We start from the raw sequence: 19,957 nt of genomic DNA on the forward strand, positions 1-19,957 counted from the left end.
TAAGCAATCTGGTTTTGAGAATCAACGTTGTTGCTGCTAGTAGCACTAGCAACAACTACGTGTCCATTTTACGTTTCGCGCTGCATCAATGTGTTCCTGATGATTCACCAACGAGCCTCCTCGGTACCCTTAGTGGAATTAAGGAGGCAGAGACAGGGTTGTATCCTTTATTCCATTGTAGAATGTCTATGTGGTTTAGTTGGTTTGCTTAGATATTTTTACATACAATAATTTGTATTTGAATAAATAAGGAGCACATCAATAGTCTATAAGTTTGTACAGGTTAGAACGAAATGTCCATCGGTTCGGAAGCGGTAGTAGAAAGCAGTGCATCGTCTTCTCATTTGTCGCTGTTAGGGCCGAGGAAAGGTTATACCTTTCTATTTTAGAATAACACAAAAGGGTCATTCACCTGGTCTTCTTACACAAATGACTCAACATTACTAGGGCAACTATCTATACCGATAACTAGACAAATTAATGGGTGGTTGTTTTAATTTTTTCAAGAACAACTGTATATGAATGGAACCTTTTTTCCCAAAACAGTGTCAAACTGGAAAGCTCGACCCTCTAGTGTTTTTGATGCACATAGCCTTGTAACACGAATTGGAGCGCATGTTTTATGAGTGTTATTCTTGCATTATGTCCTGTTTGCTTTTACTGAGTCTTTGTTTTCATTTTTCTTGCTTCTTTGGTTTTTACTTCCTTGTTATGATTCTGGCTTTATACTTGTGTGGCACCTCCTGCATTGGCCACATGGTCGGCAGTATTGATAAATAAAAGTAAATAACTAAATTGCTATATTGCAGGAAGTGACGCAGGTCTCGCGATGTATAAATAATAGACATGATTGCGTTGCTATCTGGCTTCATTACATTTTGAATTTAAAGCTCATACAGAAAATTTTCTTAGTAAAATTTGTTTAGGTAGCGCATAATGCAAGGCCGGTAGTTGTCATAGTAGAGCTCAACTGTTCATTTATGGTGCCAATTCACCAATGTGCGCTAAGTGCAAGTGTTAAGAGACCATCAGTCACCTCCTGTGCCACTGTTCTCGCTTCGATAATCAACGTGAGACTCTCCAGTGTGCCTTAAATAGACTGGATGAAAGGCCATTTACGGAAGCGAAGATCTTGGGAGCCTGGCCTCACAGTTCATTAGCCCAGAAAGCAGTTCGCGTGATTTTTCGCTACCTGAGGGCAACAGACTTGAGTGCCCGACTATAGACATCCTACACCTAAGTTCTCTCTCTCTCTCTTTCACTCCCCATTCCCCTCCCCAAGTGTAGCGTAGCAAACTGGACTCAGTCTGGTTAACCTCCCTGCCTTTCCGTCTTCCCTTCTCTCTCTCTCTCTCTCTCTCTCTCTCTATGGTGCCCTGAAAATTCCAGTGGCGTAATTTTCCCCTGGTAGTACTCAAGGATCTCATCAGTGCTAAAGCGCAAATGCTTTATATTACGAAGGCTTAGGCGACTACTCATCTTCTTCCATTCGGCGTGTGATTTATCAGACCGTAGTTCGAGAATTGACGGTGTTTGAAGGTTTTCAACTGTACTTTTTATTGCAATTTGTGTTTTAAAATGAGCCGCGGCGTCGCAGGTGCGCGTTGTATATTCATTGAATTGTATGGAAAACTATCAATGACAGCAAAGGAAATTATTTCTTAAATTTTACTGGGCTTCTATTCATCGCTGCTGCATGCTATCTTTTCTGCGTCACCTATTTCCATTTGTTGAAATGGTTTCAGTGAGATTGCATTTTAGTGCGCATATCCCAAGGCATGAAAAGCAAAAATGTACATCCACTCATATGTACCACGAAGCTAAAAAGGAAACCCACTCGGGTTTATCAGAAACAAAGCTTCGGATAAACTAAATGTTGTCCCAGATTTATGGGTGTATAATGGGTGTTTGGTTCTTCGATGACTAACACCTTCACGTTCAGGAGTAATATCAAATAGTTGGTGGGGACAACTGAAGGTATCTTGTTCACTGACTTCTTCCTGTAATAAAAATGATGATAGCAGCGACAAACGAAGCGAATGCTACTCACCTTTTAAAGCTATCGCTGTGAAAATTTATTGCGAAATGTTTCTGTGCACACAAGGCCGTCAGAATCATTACACAGTTTTCAACTACGAATTTTTCAAATGCTCATCTCCTTAGATGTCATTGTCATGTGCTATAAACTTTTTAAATCCCTGACGATAGGTGTGTTACGCATAAAACAAGTGAAACCCCATAACTGCGTAAAAATTTTAGGAGAGCAGTTGCAGCAAAGTTTGTCCTGGTCCGGGATGAGAACGACCAGTACATCCCGGATCAGGACAAATGTTTCTTCAAGAAAAGTTTGTTTCTTAGAAACCCGTGTTGGTTTAATTTCTAGCTTCGGGCTACATGCGGATTGACGTAAATTTTTACTTTCATGAACCTTCCACCACCTTGAGGAATTCCACAGAACTGATTTGCGATACCCCAAGCCAACACGAGACATTGTGTCTACCTCCTGCTGATCGGGCTTCATCTTCCAGTTTTGTTCATGTTCTGAAACATGACGGCAGAATAAAGTTAAGCTACTCAGTATAGATTTTTGTTAACGCCACCCGGCCCTGCTTTGGCAACGCTCTTCCAATGGCGTGTTGGTGGCAGGAAAAAAGTATAGTTATCTGGTACAGTTACTTGGTAAAGACCACGTCAGTCGCCCTTAGTAATAAAAGATGGTGTTCCAGGTAGTTGAAGGCTGTAATATTTAGGCTAGACCGACATTTCATTCTTTTAGCTCTTAGGCACATGGCCACAAACACAAATTGCAATCATCCTGCCGTGAAGTTTTGAGAGCTGCAATGCCAATACATTTCTTAATAGTGCGTCACTTATAAAAAGACACCAACACAACATCAAATATGTTTATTGAATCGCATAGAAGAGCCAGCACAAGCGCTCTTGCCTAGTGAATCTCGCTTATTTTTGGCGAAACAACACTTGAGGCCATTTTCGCATGCAAAGGATGTATTTCGCCTTTGATCCGTAAGACATTTTCGCAAGCAGAATCGTCCCATCAGGCCACATGGTCTTTGTACTGTGTGAGAGAAAATATTCAAAATACCGGTGAATTGAATGCAAGTAACATTCCTGGTGATGCGCATAGAAGTCCTGCTAGAGACGCACAGGTGGTGTCTAGGCGACGCGTGCAACACCACGCCACGCTCTCTCTATGTTAGGTGTGCCACGAATTGCTGCCACTGCGAAGTAACTGTGGGGTGTCTATGCATGTGTCATAAAGCGTTCCTTGGGTGAGGAGTCGACACAATGTTGAATGGAAGATATAGTTTGAAACAAGTATAAAGACTCGGTCAAACGGCAAAATAAATTTAAATATAAATTATGCAGTTTTACGTGCCAAAACCACGATCTGATTATGAGGCACACTGTAGCGACGGACTCCGGAAAATTTGAGCACCTGGAGTTCGTTAACGTGCACCTAAATCTAAGTACACGGGTGTTCTGTCATTTCGCCCCCATCAAAATGCGGCCGCCGTAGCCGGGATTCGATCCCTCGACCACGTGCTTGGCAGCCCAACACCATAGCCACTAAGCAAGCACGGTGGGTGTTTTAGCAACGACAAGATGTGGCATACGCAACTTTAACAGTGAGTGCAAGCCTATAGAATAAATAGTAAAAGACTACGTAATAGTGTTAAATTGGCACACCGATAATTTGAATCTGTTGCTTAATGCGAGCGTGTAAAGTAGGCACAGATTTTATAGAGTAACTAACCACATCGCCAATGCCAAAGTATCTATTAAGCAGTGGTCGAAATATAAGGAAGACTACTAATGTTGACGGCGCACTAATTATGCCCGTGTGATAGGTTTATGATAGCTTTCTTCAAAGACCGATAAAGAGACAGTGACTGCGAGGAATGTCAATACTTTTCAAGAGCTGAATGTTTGACAGCAGACCAAAAGACACAACCGATAATCTGTTTTGAACCCTGAGTCGCGATCCTGAGTTCCTCTAGGCGTCGCAGGGAGCCTCATTATAATATACACGGCTAGCAGTACGTTCAAAGCACATGTTCGACGGCGGATAATCAGCTTCTTGTGCATTCACAGGAAACTACTGGGGCAGTGGGGCATGAAAAACGCTGAAGCAAGCAGCTGCCGCCATCTACTGCGCTTCAGCCCCTCACCCGCAGAAATTTGCTCGGTTCTACCACCCCGGCGCCTTATTTGCTCGATCATGTCATCAGAAACCACGGGAGATGGTCCTCGCAACTTTAGAGCCGTTTCAAGTGACTCGTGCGCCTCACAATTTCATAGGTAGTTTCACAAAACAGCAGCAGCATTTAGCACTTCATCGATCAAGACGACTCTTCAGAGCGTCACCAGAGCTAATAGAAGTACCATATATTTTTAATGAATGCAGATTCAGGGAAAAAAAGCGTTGTGGAAGAAATTCATTTCATTGAAGGAAAACTATCATTTATGGTTCTTAGTGAGCGATAAATTGAGGTTATAAGTAGACTTTGCGATTTTTTTCTAGATGTCCTGTTCCTGAGGAGGAGGAGGAGTAGTAGGAAGAAAAAGGAAGAGAGACCGGCTTGGAGAGCGTGTCTCAAGCCTGCTACTCCACACTAGGGAAAGAGGAAGTGGAAAATACCGTGAAAGGTAGTTGTAGGGTGACTATGTTGTGGTACAATGAGCTACTATATACACGTTGTCCAATATGCAGATGCGCACAGTAGACAATGCACGCAAGTGTAATCTTGTCCACACAAAAAGTTATCGCGCAACCACATTTCGCACTGTCTGCACGTCTCACAGGTTCTAGAGGCCATCGTCTAAACAAGTGTCACGTAGAAAGTCCAAGAGTGACTTCCTGAGTGTCCTCTTTCAAGATGCCAAAGGGTTTCAAGTGGCTGCAGAGGGACAGCGGGCGCAGGTGATCTACGGGTTCAAATTAAAAGAATGATGTAGTTTTGCTAAGGTCGTTTGGGTATTGGAAATAGTAAAGTCGTCAAATAAAAGAACAAAGGAGGTACTAAAGGAAAGTAAATACTTCAATATATCAGGAAAGTACACGATGCCATGAAATCGCAAAAATCGCAATTACATGATGGAGACCGATCGCATTGCAAGCATAATTGAAATCGCCAGAAAGCACTTCTTGCTTTAGTTGACGTTAAAACTTGTTCACAATGATGCTTATGCTGATATTATTGCAACACAGCTGCTAGAATGCTGCCGAGAGCCATTTACCATATCCTAGTGTTTGAAACTCATGCAACATAGCAAACGTATAGCGAAAACAATGTGTGCATGAAATGTACACTTGTTTCTTTATTCAACGAACCTTGTTCATACAATATTTCATATCACACAAACACGCGTACGGATGCGGCATTTTGACAAACCATTTATTTATATGTATAATTGTACTGAACATTTTTAGGCTATACATGCAAGCGACAAGAATAGCGACACACACACACACAGCGCTGTCTCTGTGTGTCTGTTTTTTTCCACACCCTCGTTCAGCCGCGCTTATACTTTCTATCATGAATTCAAACCAACTAGCCCGAAAACGCACACCCATATTTGCACCCCCATATTTGAAAAGACAAACTTCATAGGGAAAGGAAAGGGTAAGAAGGAAAGGGAAATAGTAGAGGCCTTTCATATAAGAAAGGAAGGAGATAAATGTGTAAGCACTCCCTCTTTGCCTTGTCGGAAAAAGAGATCACATTTTTGGAAGAAAGAATAAAACGTTGTTGATTTGCAGATGTTTTTGCGACTGATATACGCATGCCTATGCCGAAAAAGGTATAAATGTCCGGTCAATTTCAAATAAACTTCCAATTGGCAGTCAGCGCATGTCTGTGGTATTTGGTTCCTTGTGTCCTCGTCTTTTTCGCGCTGTGTCACCTCAGTTCTAAGTACGAACCAACTAGCCCTCATCAAGATCTTACTAACACTTCCTTACATCAACGCAGATACCAGCCCAGCCACAAGAATTCCTACAACGCCTCCTGGACTGTGTTAAAGGCCTCCGGCCCACTCCACCGCATCCATTCCGCCACAATACAATCTTCGTGCACGCGAACATGGTAACTTCCATTCACGTTTTCGTGCGGCGCGACGCTGTCGACCATCGCTAACTTCGGCCAAAAAAATTGCCACCCTGCCACAGAACGGCCGTCAAGAGGCAGTCAGCCTAGACCACCTTAAGCCGGCTTACGTGGAGACCGCGATGGAAAGCCTCGCATCGCAGCGTCATGTCGTGCTAGAGTGCCATAGCCGGCCATCAGTTCCGTTTTGACTTCCATTCAGGCGAGGGGATCTGTAGCGCCCTGCCTTAGGCAGCTCCTGGAAACCGGATGGCGTGCACACGCATGAGAAGAAAATAAATACGGTGCCTTGCCGTGGCACCTGAAGCCACCGATCGCAAATCAATTCCGCCGTCGATTCGGGTCAGCTGTCTCTTTCCTTCGCGTCTGAGGCGTAAGCCTACACTACCAAACACCCGTCTCCGCACGCTAGTCATCACGTGTGGAACTGATCGAACGGCTAGGGGGAATGAGATACTCTCCACAGTCGCGTAAGTGGCGCCGCGGTTGCAGTGGTTCAGGATTTCATGTTGAAAAGGACACACGGCACGCACTTTGGGGCAGTGATGCTTCGTAATTCTTGGCTTACCAAGTTCTCCCGTATTTCTTTGCCCCTTAAAGTGCCGGCAAGAAATAAAAAGAATGTGTTCAGAAGATATGTTGGCGATAGCCCTTATACGGTCACTCCAGGCGCATTTCCGACGCCGGAATCGCCGTGATGTTCGATATAAAGTGCAAGTGCAATAACATTGCCGCTCCGCGCCTTATCCTGTAGGCGCGAGTCAAAGCGTTCGGGGGTGAGCCGAGGATTATGGCTTGATCGCAGTACGCACAATGGAGGAAAGCGGGGAACAAGCGTGGCGTCTTCCATTGCGCGCAATACACCGACGGCGGGAGGGCGAAGGGGCGTTCGACTCCGGCGGCCGCTCCCTATCGCACGCCAGTGCGCGGCCGCGCCGGGCCTATCTTGAAAGAGGTCCGCAATGAGTACGGAAGGTAGGCGCGCCGAGAGATGATAGCTTCGCTTGCGCTCTGTTCTCGCAGCTTACTTCGCGTTGAAGCGAGAGGCCGCACGAAGACAAGCTGCTCGCTGGTGCTGCTGGTATTCCTCATGCCAGCGTTTTGACAACGAGTGTCTGAGGCGATTGGATGAAATGTGTTTAGGCTAGCGCGACCCCGTGATTGTTTATACTAAGCGAATGTTTACAAGTTTGTGCGGCCGATAATATTACTATCCTTACTTCGTATCGCTGTCTAATGTTTTTATCCATGCACATCTTGATAACAATGCGTTTGAAGTTTCAAGATTTGTATGACGTGGGGTGGCACGTTTACAACTTCTGCTTGAAAACACACAAATGTACAAAGAAAGAAAGTTTCGTTATTTAACTTCGCTCACAGACGCGCCAGATCAAAACTATCGTCGTAATCGGCGACATCAGAGTCACTAGATGGGCCTATAGGACCGAAAACCAAAGCAGCACTGTCAATGCTTTCATGCGGAAGGAACTCATCTGCAAAGCTAGCCAACTCAATAAAATGAAAGCCGCCGTTTCACCAAGGGCACAGCAGCACGCTATATGCTGGCAGCCACCATCTTAAAGATATCTACGAGACGAATGTACACGAACATTGTCTGCAGCCACCTGGTGGCCGAAGAAGGCACTCGATAGAACGTCAAAATAAATTTGACCCGCTCGGCCCTTACCGGCTCTGAGAACGAGCGTTGGGACGCTTGGACGAGACATTCCCGTCCTCGGTCCTTTAATAAAAAAAATGTAACCGAGTAAAACTCATCCGCGGTACCTAAAGCACTAGCAAGGGAACAAAGATGCTGAAAAGTAGGGCACACAGGGCTTGTAGTTCCGACGAACTTATGGCGGTGAAAAGTGCAAGCTTAGGTATAAAATTCTTGTGAAATTTACAACGGAGACTTCATACGTCAACACCAAACGTGACAAGACATCAGCGAACGAGGTGAAGGTTTCCCAAGCCATTGAGTCAAGTTACTAGATTCGATTATTCGAAACAACGAAAAAATCACTAACAAATCTAAACAACGTTACATCAGTACGTTTAAGCACTCTTTTAGAACTTGATCACTGTTACTTAGCTGTAAGTCACTTAAGCAGACAGAAACACAGGATCCGAAATATATGCTATTTTATTTACGATAATTATATGCCAATTCGCGTAAGTTGAACTTTCATATAAATAAGATAGTTGCTTCGTGAAGGGCGAGAATTAAGCGCATGTAATATCGTGTTATGTCTATAGACCTGCTGCATCCTCTTACCTTATCGCCTCTATTGTTATTTGAGCTTACTTTGTTTCTCTTTAGTAGCCTGCCATGCAGCTGTTATCCACTGCGGCCTGAAAAACTATTTCTTAAACGTATTATTTCTTGTTTCTGCGTTAATCTCATTCTCTTCTTCGAAACCGCATGCCTGTTCTTTGTGCTCGCCTTTTAGCCTAACTTCTTGCAAGTAGATCCGCTTTTGCTTGGCAACATTGTTATATTTTCTCGAAGAACAAGGCACATCCTTACGCCTCGCTAACATTTGGTAACTCTAGTTTATCACTTGCACAAAAGAGATGCACGTTGCACTCGACCTAGGATTTATAATAGGAAACAAAGGTATGTACTCTACTTCTTGCAAAATTCCATTTATTGAGTTTTCGGAAGAAGCAATTCATTATTTCTAACAAAACATATCGAAAATTCTTCCCTTTCACCCGTCTCCTAGTCACAAAGCTGATGCTATATTTCCCAGTTTTCAGTTCCTCTGCCAAAGTTCTGGTCCCTTTAGCTTTGATTGTGCCCCCCACGGGATAATTAATGTTGACCTGACCGAATGACTATTCAAGTTTCTCAATGAGTTTCGCGATTTCTTAATATTCCTACATGAGCATTGGCGCAAAATCGTGTACCAAATTTAATTTTCACTTCTTATTTAGCCTAACAACCCCCCTCTTGATATTGAATTTCAATTATCGATATTTCAAGTTTAGTATTTATGCTTTGCGTATCACCCCCGCACCGCTTTTATTTAATGGTGTTTAATTATCGATGTTTCAGTTCAGTTTTTTTGTTTCAAGAATCCTCACTCATAAGCAATGTTGTCAGCAAAACGCTTAACCATTAGTCAGCCCTACAATTATGCCTCCGCCGTTCTTATTCAGTGAGCATTTAAACCAACCCATGTACCGCACGAACTACGAACATGAAGAAAACGGTTGTTCTAGTTGATGTAGCTGTCGCGTAAGCTCTGTATGTACTCTTTAGCGTGTTTCCTGAAGTAAATCATCGAGTGAAACTTACATCATGTAATCTAGTGGTCCTCATGTGTCCTAAGCGAAATGTTGGCTATAGGTCCCGATTTTTCGCTATCTGTTTGTCAGAACTGATCAATGGAAATTTGCTCCTTCATTAATTCTAATGGGATACCTTTCTCCAAGGTGCCCCCCGACGTAAAGAAAGATGAAATTGTTACCAATGTTGCAGCACACTGTGCCGACAGCACATCCACCGAGGTCCCTTGGCCCCGACCGTGGACATTTATTTGGCAGCACGCACTGAAAGCCTTGAGTTATACATGGTTTTGCCTGGATATACACTGAAAAATGTAAAACAAACAGGCTTGTCAAATAAATTCGCTCATTTAAGTATTTGTGCCCGCATGTGTATACTCGTCCGCTTATTTAATTCATGTCAATGAAGAATGTATTTAAGTTTTATTATTCGCTTTATTACAGAATGCCCTCTGGAGGTGAACATACTCTTTCGATACACAAATGCCCATCACCGGATTTCAAAGGTATTGCCTTTTATATGCGTTAACATTTTAGATAAAACGGTTCTCCAGGGAGGTGTTACAACACACTGAGGATCTTTTTTTATTTGAATAAACACAGGCTTGAGTGCATACGTCTAAAGGGAAAGCATTTCGTGATATTAAAGAAATATAGATTTTCAAGAAGTGTGCTGCTGTATGGCCGACTTGATGAAGGCAAATATAGCCCTTCGTGCTCGACAATAAACGTGAAACGTTTGTGAATGCCAAAGGTTGGAAGTCACCAGCAAGCAAGCGTCAGTGATCTACTAAATGACGCTTGTGAGATTTGTTTCCATGTTTTAAAAATCCTGCATGAGTCACACAGTGAGATTAGCGTGTGATCTTTTAAAGCGAATCTTTCACTGCCTTTTCCATCGCCTTTGCCACTGCTGCTGCTGTGGCTGCTGCTGTTCAGAGACCGCGTCAACAACCACAACCCGCGTCGGGTTGTGGTTCAGAGCATGTATATGCATGGAAGGAGCATGGCAGAGAAGAAAAGAAACGCGAGGAGCTAATTTTGACCGCACCGCTTCGAAAGCGCACAATGCCCTCTGCAACTCCCGGGTCGTCACCGCGTTAGCCTCTAGGCAGCTGTAATTATCTGTGGCACCCCGCAAGCGCCTAAATTTCGAGAAACGTGCAAGTCCAGTAAAAACCAAATAGAATGGAAGAGAGGGGGAGCAGAGGAGGCAGAGAATGGGTAGAACCGACTCAGTTGCGAAACGTCTTGCCGATCTTCGCTCGCAGTTCTCATACAAACACAAGGGGGAAGGGGGGAATAGGGAAACGGTGACGTGATAGGGCAAGGAAACGCTAGATAAAGTTATGTTGAAGGTATGGTACTGTGCGTGTTTCCTATTTCTGAAAAGTAAAACCATTCAATATATGTCTAGCAGAAACGTTACGCAGGGCGTGCAGAAGCAGAGCTATGGCATTTCTCGAAGTCACGGATTCGACCGAGACAGCCGCATTTTGACGGGGGCGAAATAAAGAACGCTCGCGCACGTTGATTTAGGGACACGTTAAAGAACACCACACTGCCAAAATTAATCCGGACTGCGCCACTACGGCCTGCCTCATAATCCGATTGCGGCTTCAGCGCGTACCGCCGCATAGTCCGATTCAAGTTTAATGCTTCTGCCACGATGCGATGTGCCATGTGAGGTAATAACAATGCGCATCCCTCTCAGAGATTATGAAATATGGCGCACAACAACGCCTCAAGCAAACATATCTCTATTTGTGTTTTGTGTACTTCGCAGACAAACAGCAGCGGTGCACGCAAGGTAACATCATAATCAGCAGCAGCAGCAGCGGGGCTTCGCCCGCTGCGGGGCAAAGGCCTCTCCCATACTTCTCGAACTTCCCCGGTCATGTGCTAATTGTGGCCATGTTGTCCTTGCAAACTTCTTAATCTCATCCAGCCACTTAACTTTCTGCCGCCCCCTGCTACGCTTCCCTTCTCTTCCAATCAAGTCCATAACCCTTAATGACCATCGGTTATTTTCCCTCCTCATTACATGTCCTGCCCATGCCCATTTCATTTTCTTGATTTCAACTAAGATGTCAATAACTCACCTTTGTTCCCTCACCAAATATGCCCTTTTTTATCCCTTAACGTTACACACATCATTCTTCATTCCATAGCTCGTTGCGTTGTCCTCAATTGAAGTAGAACCCTTTGCGTAAGTCTCCAGGTTTCTGCCTCGTAGGTGAGTACTGGTGAGACACAGCTGTTATACACTTTTCTCTTGACGGATAATGGCGACCTGCTGTTCATGATCTGAGAATGCCTGCCAAACGCACCCCAGCGCATTCTTTTCTGCTGATCATTTCAGTCTCATGATCCGGATCCACGGTCGCTACCTGCCCTAAGTTGATGTGTTCCCTTACGATTTCCAGTGCCTCGATACTTATAATAAACTGCTGTTCTCTTCAGAGACTGTTAAACATTACTTTAGTTTTCTGCAGATTAATTTTTAGACCCACCCTTCTGCTTTGCCTCTCCAGGTCCGTGAGCATGCATTGCAATTGGTCCCCTGCGTTACTAAGCAAGGAACTATCATCAGCGAATCGCAAGTTACTAAGGTATTCTCCATTAACTCTTATCCCCAATTCTTCTCAACCCAGGTCTCTGAATACCTCCTGTGAACAGGCTGTGAATAGCGTTGGAAAGATCGCATCTCCCTGCCTGCAACCTTTCTTTATTGGGATTTTGTTGCTTTCTTTATGAAGTACTACGGTGGCTGTGGAGCCGCTACAGATATCTTTCGGAATATTTACATATGGCTCGTCTACACCCTGATTCCGTAATGCCTCCATGACTGCAGAGGTTTCGACTGAATCAAACGCTTTCTCGTAATTATTGAAAGCTATATATTAGGGTTGGTTATATTCCGCACATTTCTCTATCACCGCAATCTAACGTTTAATATCAACTCCCCACTCTTGCGTTGGACAAAACGTTGGAGAAATCAGCGCTAGTTATAGTAAATCAAAGCAAACAGCACAAATAGCTTCGCTTATATTGACTCCCACCGTGCATGGGATCTGTATATTTTTTTATTTGCTCGCATAGACGGGGCACTCAAAGCAAGTAGAGAGCTTCTTCTGGTCTTTCCATTCATTGTCTTTGTAAAAGAGACTTGAAGCAATAATCCCGTAGCCAAAGTGAATCTTTTTTTCTAACCGTCTACTGAGGAAAAGGCTTTGCAACACAAAGGGAACCCCGCATGAGACGCGCAAACAACGAAGTGATTTGATGGTAAAAAAACATCGCATCGAGCACATCAAAAGTTCGGCTGCCTGCGTCTAGCCTATTGCATATGTCCTCGACGGACGACTCAAAATTATAGATGCGCATTTGTGCGGGCATACCCCTAGGAATTCCACTTTAAGACCGGCGCATGGAAAGAGGTGGCGAGACAGCAGAATCGCGAGAGACGACCGCAGGCGTAAGAATAATCCCCTTTGTGAACGGCCGCTAAAGTCTGCGACAACCTAAAAAAATCACCGCCCAAGCACTCCGTACAGACGGTTAGCCAGCGAAGCTGAAAAGTGCGGCCCCAGTGTTTATCACTGGGTAAATCCCGACAGTTCCATTAAATGACGGCTTGGTAGGCTACCGGGTCATCGGTACGCAGTTGCTGCCTGCACTCGGCTGCACGAGCCTGTTCTTGTGCCCGGACTGCAGCATTGGCACGGCGTAGAAGAGCTCGTTGCCGGTTCTGCTTTCGGCGTTGCTGATCGAAAGCTGCATGCTCCTCAGGAGTACGTATGACGCGTGGCCTACCCATTTCGGAGCCGGAGAGAGACTGCTGCGTGCGCGTTTGGCTGTGACGGAGAGCAACGACGTCACTACTGGCGCAGCCAATCTCGCGCCTCTCTTTCTCTCTTGCTTTTTTCGCTCATGCGCATGTGTTTGCACCGGAGGAGTTTTCGGCGTACAGGCGACCGGCAGACGGACGGACGGACGGACGGAAGAATCGGCTAGCTATATAGAGCTTCGCTGTAAAATACAATGTAAAATACACTTGCCTCACCTAATGAAAATTGATGCAGATGCGGTAGCGAATCGCATTTGATCATTTTCGCGACGTCATGGAGCAGGCTGATTTCATCAAGCATGGCGTCAGTTTTCTAATGCAGATGCTTGCGATGAACATGTACCACAAGGCTCTAAGAGTCGCGTGATAATTTTTGCGTTCAGCTACCCGCGTTACGCTCTTGTGCTCTATGCTGACCTAGCTTGGCCTCTTTTTGGTTGTTTAGCTTATGTGCCTTGCCTTGCACAAGGTTGTGGTGAGGAGAGCAAATACATGAAGAATATTTAGAGCCAGAAGGACGCGTACAAAACAAGAAGGAACTCTCACAAAGTCGACGCAGCGAGAGCTCTACGAGTTCAACACCTGGAGAGGATAACTCACTCATCAAGCGTTCGTCCGAGTGTGAAACATGCATGGTTATGTTTCATATTTCTCTGCACATAGACGTACCCCTGCAATGTTTGTTTTACCACTCGCCAAACACAGTATTAGCCCGCGAAACTTCGTTGCATACATGTAGCGTGCTATGGTTATCTGATCTTGTGTTTAAATTTAGCCAAAGGGTAAAACAAACATACAAGTTGGATATTGCATGCAATTGCATGTAGCGTGTATGGTTTTCAGAGAAATGAATGGCAAAAAAAAAGGTTTCGTCCACAATGTATTCCGACATGCGCGTTGGGTTAGCGCAATGTTTATTCGTTATCTTCATCGGATGCCACAAAGCAAAGAATAACAAATCAGCAACCTAAAATTTGGCCGACCTGAGATATGCTGCATATCGAGGGCTGTTGATAAAACGTTGAAATTGGGCTGCTAATTTCACATCTTGTTTACTCGTTTTGGTTGGTTTATTACCACATTTATAGTATTTCCCCCAGGTATTCTTGTTGTATTACTTTTCCCCCAGCCACCTTATAAATATTCGTTCTACTGCAACTGTACCTTCCACATCATATTTTTTCGAAATATTTCTTTTCAGGCTACAAGCGGAAATGTTCTTTAAGTTAGAGACACTATTTTGTTATAACACTGTGATTGGAGCTTTTTCTTAAACATTCGTTATAAAAGAAAAGTGTGAATACCTTCTATTTCTACAGATAAAAGGTTAATTTTGTGATTGAAGAAAACGCATCGCTGGTACTTGCGTTCGAGAGCCTGATGCCTTTCTTTTCAGACCAGAACAAATCTTAGAACTAAATGGAATTGAAATGTTCAGTAAATTCCCCTTTGGCTCATATAGAACGAGAAAAGCAGCTATGATGCATTAGTATAAGCATTAATTTTGATCATTTGTTGCTGCCATTTATTCAATTGCAGTGTTAAGACTGCCCAACATGGCTTTCTAAAGCAGGTTTTCTAAAGGCGAGAAAATAATGGAAGAGGTTACGATGTTGGAGTTCATTGCCGATGCTCATCATCGGAGCTGTGCACCGGTGGCTGATGTAAACAAGAGCCGCACACTAAGTCTCCAAACTGGTGCTGCTTCCCGCAGCGTGATATTGAATCACATGTGTATTCAATTTCCGTATTTTGCTTTGACATATATTAGCAAAGTGCTTTGGCACTTGGATCTGTTGTTGATACAACGCGCTCGGGCGGATAGCTGTGTCTACAGGATAACAAACATCCGGAGATGGTGTGAGATCAATCCTAAATTTGCATTCTCCTACGTCAGTAAATCAGTGCGACGATCGATGAAAGCGAAAATATGCTTTGCGGGTCGCAAGAATAATAATAATAATAATAAAAATAATAATAATAATACTTTATTGATTACTTGAGAATAATACAGTGGAAGAATCGGGCCTGCCAAAGCCGGAGTGGGCGTCAATGGCAGTGCCTGGCCATAGCCATCAGTAACACGTTATTAGTTTGTAGACAACAGTGACACGCACACGCACACACGACAGGCTTCTGATCATGCATTAATGTGTCTATGAGCCTTTCTGAGACAATATTTCGTCTTCACATCTTGTATGCTTCGGGGAAGGAAATTAAACATTAATGGGACAGAATAGTTACGGTGTCTTCGACCATATCTCGTCCTACAGCGGGGTGTAACATACGGATTCTTTGGTCTCAGGCAACGAACAGGCACATGAGCAATTTTATACTGGCTTATTCAAAAATACTTTAAGACAATAGTTTCTGGCAGCAAAGAATTGAAATCAGGTAAAGACAAAGCTTTGAACACATCAGATTTGGGGAGGACATCATAAGCAACATGCTGCAGAATCCCACGAAGGACGGAGTTGACCCGGTTTAACAAATGTTGAGCGCCATGACCATATGTAGATATCCCATACCGGATTACACTGTAGCATAAGGCACGTACTACAGGCTTTCGGACAGACAATGGCATGTAAAATTTAATATTATACAAAACACAAGACACTGCGCAAAGTTTTTGACAAATATATGCGAAATGAGAGTTCCAGAATAAATCACTGCCAAAAAACACCAAGGTATTTATTTCAACAAGCGTATTGCACAGGGTCACACGAACAGGGATTGCAATGTGATGTGTGCAAATATAATGGGGACGATAGGGTAACTTGCTTGACAGGGTTGTGGAAACAGATTAGTTAAGTTTTGGACGCATTGATATGGACTACATTATTCTGAAACCAGTCCATCACTTTTGTTGTTGCCATTTGCAGAGAAGAGATGGCGGCAGTGTAACTTCGAGCGCGTGAAACAAAGAGTGTCATCAGCATACTGATATAATTTGGCGTCCACATCATGAGATAAATCGTTGGAATATAAATTAAATAATAACGGACTTAAAATTGAACTGCAGAACGGCAGCGGCAGCAAATTGAACCTTGGGGGACGCCAGCTTTAATTTCGGTCAGGTTGATACGAAATTTTCCAATAGACACACGTTGGTGCCTGTGAGATAAGTTTTTCAGAAGCAGCAGAAACGGACCCCGAAAGCCTAGCAAAGAAAGTTTGTTTAGTAGTATAATATGACAGACGCTGTCAAACGCTTTGCTGACGTCTAGAACAGTGCACACGCAATGTGTTCACACGCAGAGTTCAGTGTATCGGAAAAATCGTCAAGCAGCAACTGCGTACTCCGATTCGGCAAAAAGCCATACTGGCCACGAGATAACACGCTATTATTGTTTAAAAAGCTGCTTATTGTCTTGAGCAGATGTTTTTCCAATATCTGCCCAATGCATGAAAGGATTCAAATAGGCCGGTAGTTTTCGATATTGTTGCGTGCGCCACTTTTAAAAAGAGGAATGACCAGCGCATTTTTCAGATTATCGGGAATGATACCAGTGGTAATAATATTGTTTAAAATGAGTAGTAGCACATATTTTATTAGTTGAAAGTTCTGCGCAGCTCTAATATTGAAATACCATCAATTCCTGGAGACTTATTTGGTTTTTGACTGAAAAGGATTAATTTCAGATCATGTTCCGAAAACATGGGAAGAAAGGCGAATTCTGAAATACTAGTTTACAATGTGCAAATATCTGGATGAGGTCTCGCTACACCAGACACTTTAAAAAATGAGTTAAAATCACTAGCGGTGGCAGTACCATTTGAAGAAAAACGAGACATCAGATCAACATGGCGATTAGCGTTTACATCACCACCTCTAAGATTGTTAATCAGGGACCATGTTTTACTGCTGTCATAACGAGCGTCCGTGAGTTTTGCTCGTATGTTATTACGTTTTGCTAGACGTATCATAGCGTTTACCTTATTTCGAAGCTCTTTGAACGGAAGTCGCAAAGCAGTACGATTAGGACTTCTCTTTGTTTGAACCCATAACAAGTCTTGCTTTTATTGCCGCGAATATTTCTGTCGACATCTATTTTTGGTCCAAGTTACGTTGTTTAATTTTACAGACCTGTGTAGCTGCAAGCCGGAAATCGGTGAACAGTGTTACAAAGTTGTCATAGGCGTCGCCTGGAGGAACGGTCATCAAAAAGTTATACCAGTCGTGATTCATTACAAATTTGTCGAAAGCCAAGGGGTCAACAAATGAGATTTGTTTGACTTCGTTTGGAGCGACTAAGTGAGTAGTGTCATCTGGTAGAGAGCAGCAGGCTATGTAATGATCAGCAAGCTTCGCTGTAATAATGGCAGATTTGACACTCAAGTTATGTGCACGTGTATTTATATGATCTATGCAAGATGTGACAAGATGTGGCAAGATGACCAGCAAGGAATTCTTCGCGCGTAGGTTCACAGATCGTGTTTTGCAAGCCCCATTTGGAAATGACGTCCAAATAATTACTAACTGTCGTCGCTGAAGGGCGTAGCGTATCTATATTGACATCCCCAATTAGGCAAACATGGTCCATTGATGAGATCAAGGCCAGGGCGACATCCAGTTCATTCAGAAATATACGACCGTTGTAACACGGTGGGCGATAAACCGCAAGCAGAATTAGTGCCAAGGAAGGTGCGCAAAGACGCACTGCCACAATTTCATCTTGGGAAAACGAGAAAGTCAGCTCAGTTGTCGCCCATGTGTCTCGGATGAAAACTGCCGCGCCTCCTCCCCTCTTAATTGTCCTAGGGTACGAAAAAACTTGGTATCCAGTTATCTGATACTGATTGATGCAGGCGGACGGAATGTTAATCTCGGTAAGCACGATCGCATCGAAATAGGAGTTCAAAGGGGTAATTAAGGCCTGAAAATGGTCCCAATGTTTTCTAACACTGCGAATGTTGACGTGAACACCACGGAAGGCGCAACCATTATAATTTGGAAGGAAACTACAAGCCTCGTTCAGATTAGTACATATCTTGAAGGCATCTATGTTCTTGCAATACTCTCGAGATCAGATGCCTTATTGATATACACAATAGGTGCATCTTCATCCCTCTTAGCCAGTATCTTGCCGTTTTTGGTCCAAACGAATTAAAAATTTTTTTCTTTGCCTTTCTGCCTTGCCAGCCGATACAGCTCCCGTTGGGCGCGCGAAAGATTATCGTTGAAGCAGAGCCGCGGAAAGGAACTATCATGAGCAAGTTCACGTACGATTCTTCGTGCAGCGAGCCATTGCTGTTTGGCCGAGACAGTGTGCATCTGTACAAGGATTACAGGAATAGTATTGCTGCGTGTGGGAAGTCGGTGAACGGCAGACACATCGGTCGGTTTGAATTCGGAAATGTTTAGCTTCGCCGCCAGTCCTGACAACAAGGAAAGCAAATCCTCGTTGGGGTTGTATTGCAGGCCATGAATCTCAAACTTGCGGCGTCGGCTGTATTGCTCTAATTCGCTAAGTTCAGAGCCAAGCTTTTCAAGCAGCTCAGCCTGAGCAACAATCTTAGAGGAGAGTGTATCTACTTGAGTGCCAAGCTCGCCGACTGCTATCTGGTTCGCAGTTACAGTGGACTACACCGATTCATATTTAACAGCAAGGGAATCGAGCGACCCCTGTATGTGCAGAACAATTTGTGCAGTTTTTTCTCCGATAGCTTTGAAGGTCAGTAGTCCTTCCACTTCACTAGCCAACATTTCGACTGTAGTCGTCAGCCAGTCCAGTTTATCGTTTACGGTTAAAAATTGTTCTAGTGTTCCATCATCCGATTTATTACCAATTGCCGGTTGCTTGGCGGCTTGCGTCTTGCATGCCGGGCATAAGCATGAACACCGTTTTGCTGCCGACATTTTCGAAAAAGTGGATTCAGCAACCGTCGAGCAGTTTTTACCCATGTGAGAAGCTTCATTGCAAACTGAGCACGTCAGAAACTTATCGTTTCGCGGCAAAGGCTCAGCACAAGTGGTACAATCAGGCATTGTGGTGCAGTCGGTGGCAGAGAGCAAAATACAAAAAGGAAACGCGGGCAGGTGGTCGTTTGAACTCACCTGTCGACAGCAAAATAACGGATCAATACATGGTACAGCCTTCCCGCCGACTGCGACGGGAGTCAGCGAGAGCAGTCCTTTTGTAGACGGTAGTCAGACTTGATTGGGCTGCCGAGATCAGGTGGCCAAGGCGATGGGAGCGACGGTGGGCGACAGGCAACGAAGGCGATGTTGGTCCTTTTGTATCTTGATGCGAAAATCGGTGATTCAGGCAGCCAACACGGGTCGATGCGTGTTCCCTGATAACCGGATCGGTAGCTTCGAGTGCGTGCGCAACCGGACAGCCTGTTGACAGCAAAATAACGGATCAATACATGGTACAGCCTTGCCGCCGACTGCGACGGGAGTGAGCGAGAGCAGTCCTTTTGTAGACGGTAGTCAGACTTGATTGGGCTGCCGAGATCAGGTGGCCAAGGCGATGGGAGCGACGGTGGGCGACAGGCAACGAAGCCGATGTTGGTCCTTTGGTATCTTGATGTGAAAATTGGTGATCCAGGCAGCCAACACGCGTCGATGCGTGTTCCCTGATAGCTGGATCGGGAACTGCCAAACAAGTGATACCAAACAAGTGATAGCAAGAAAGCGTGCAGCTCGCCCACGACCGAAACATATTTTAGGTGCAGAAGAATG

General features: G+C 44.2%; 1 long non-coding RNA gene across 1 annotated transcript in view; it reads right to left on the minus strand.

Annotated features, from left to right (window-relative positions):
- Positions 1–2,889: 2,889 nt before the first annotated feature.
- LOC126537965 (uncharacterized) overlaps positions 2,890–19,957 on the minus strand; it is a 36,341-nt gene continuing 19,273 nt past the window's right edge. Inside the window, exons 2-3 of the long non-coding RNA XR_011893656.1 lie at positions 9,602–9,724; positions 2,890–3,076 (exon numbers count right to left, since the gene is read on the minus strand). This is a non-coding gene — a long non-coding RNA (uncharacterized lncRNA). The remainder of the gene's footprint in view (positions 3,077–9,601; positions 9,725–19,957) is intronic.

The sequence above is a fragment of the Dermacentor andersoni genome, chromosome 4, assembly GCF_023375885.2.
Source record: "Dermacentor andersoni chromosome 4, qqDerAnde1_hic_scaffold, whole genome shotgun sequence".
NCBI classification, from domain to species: Eukaryota; Metazoa; Arthropoda; class Arachnida; order Ixodida; family Ixodidae; genus Dermacentor; species Dermacentor andersoni.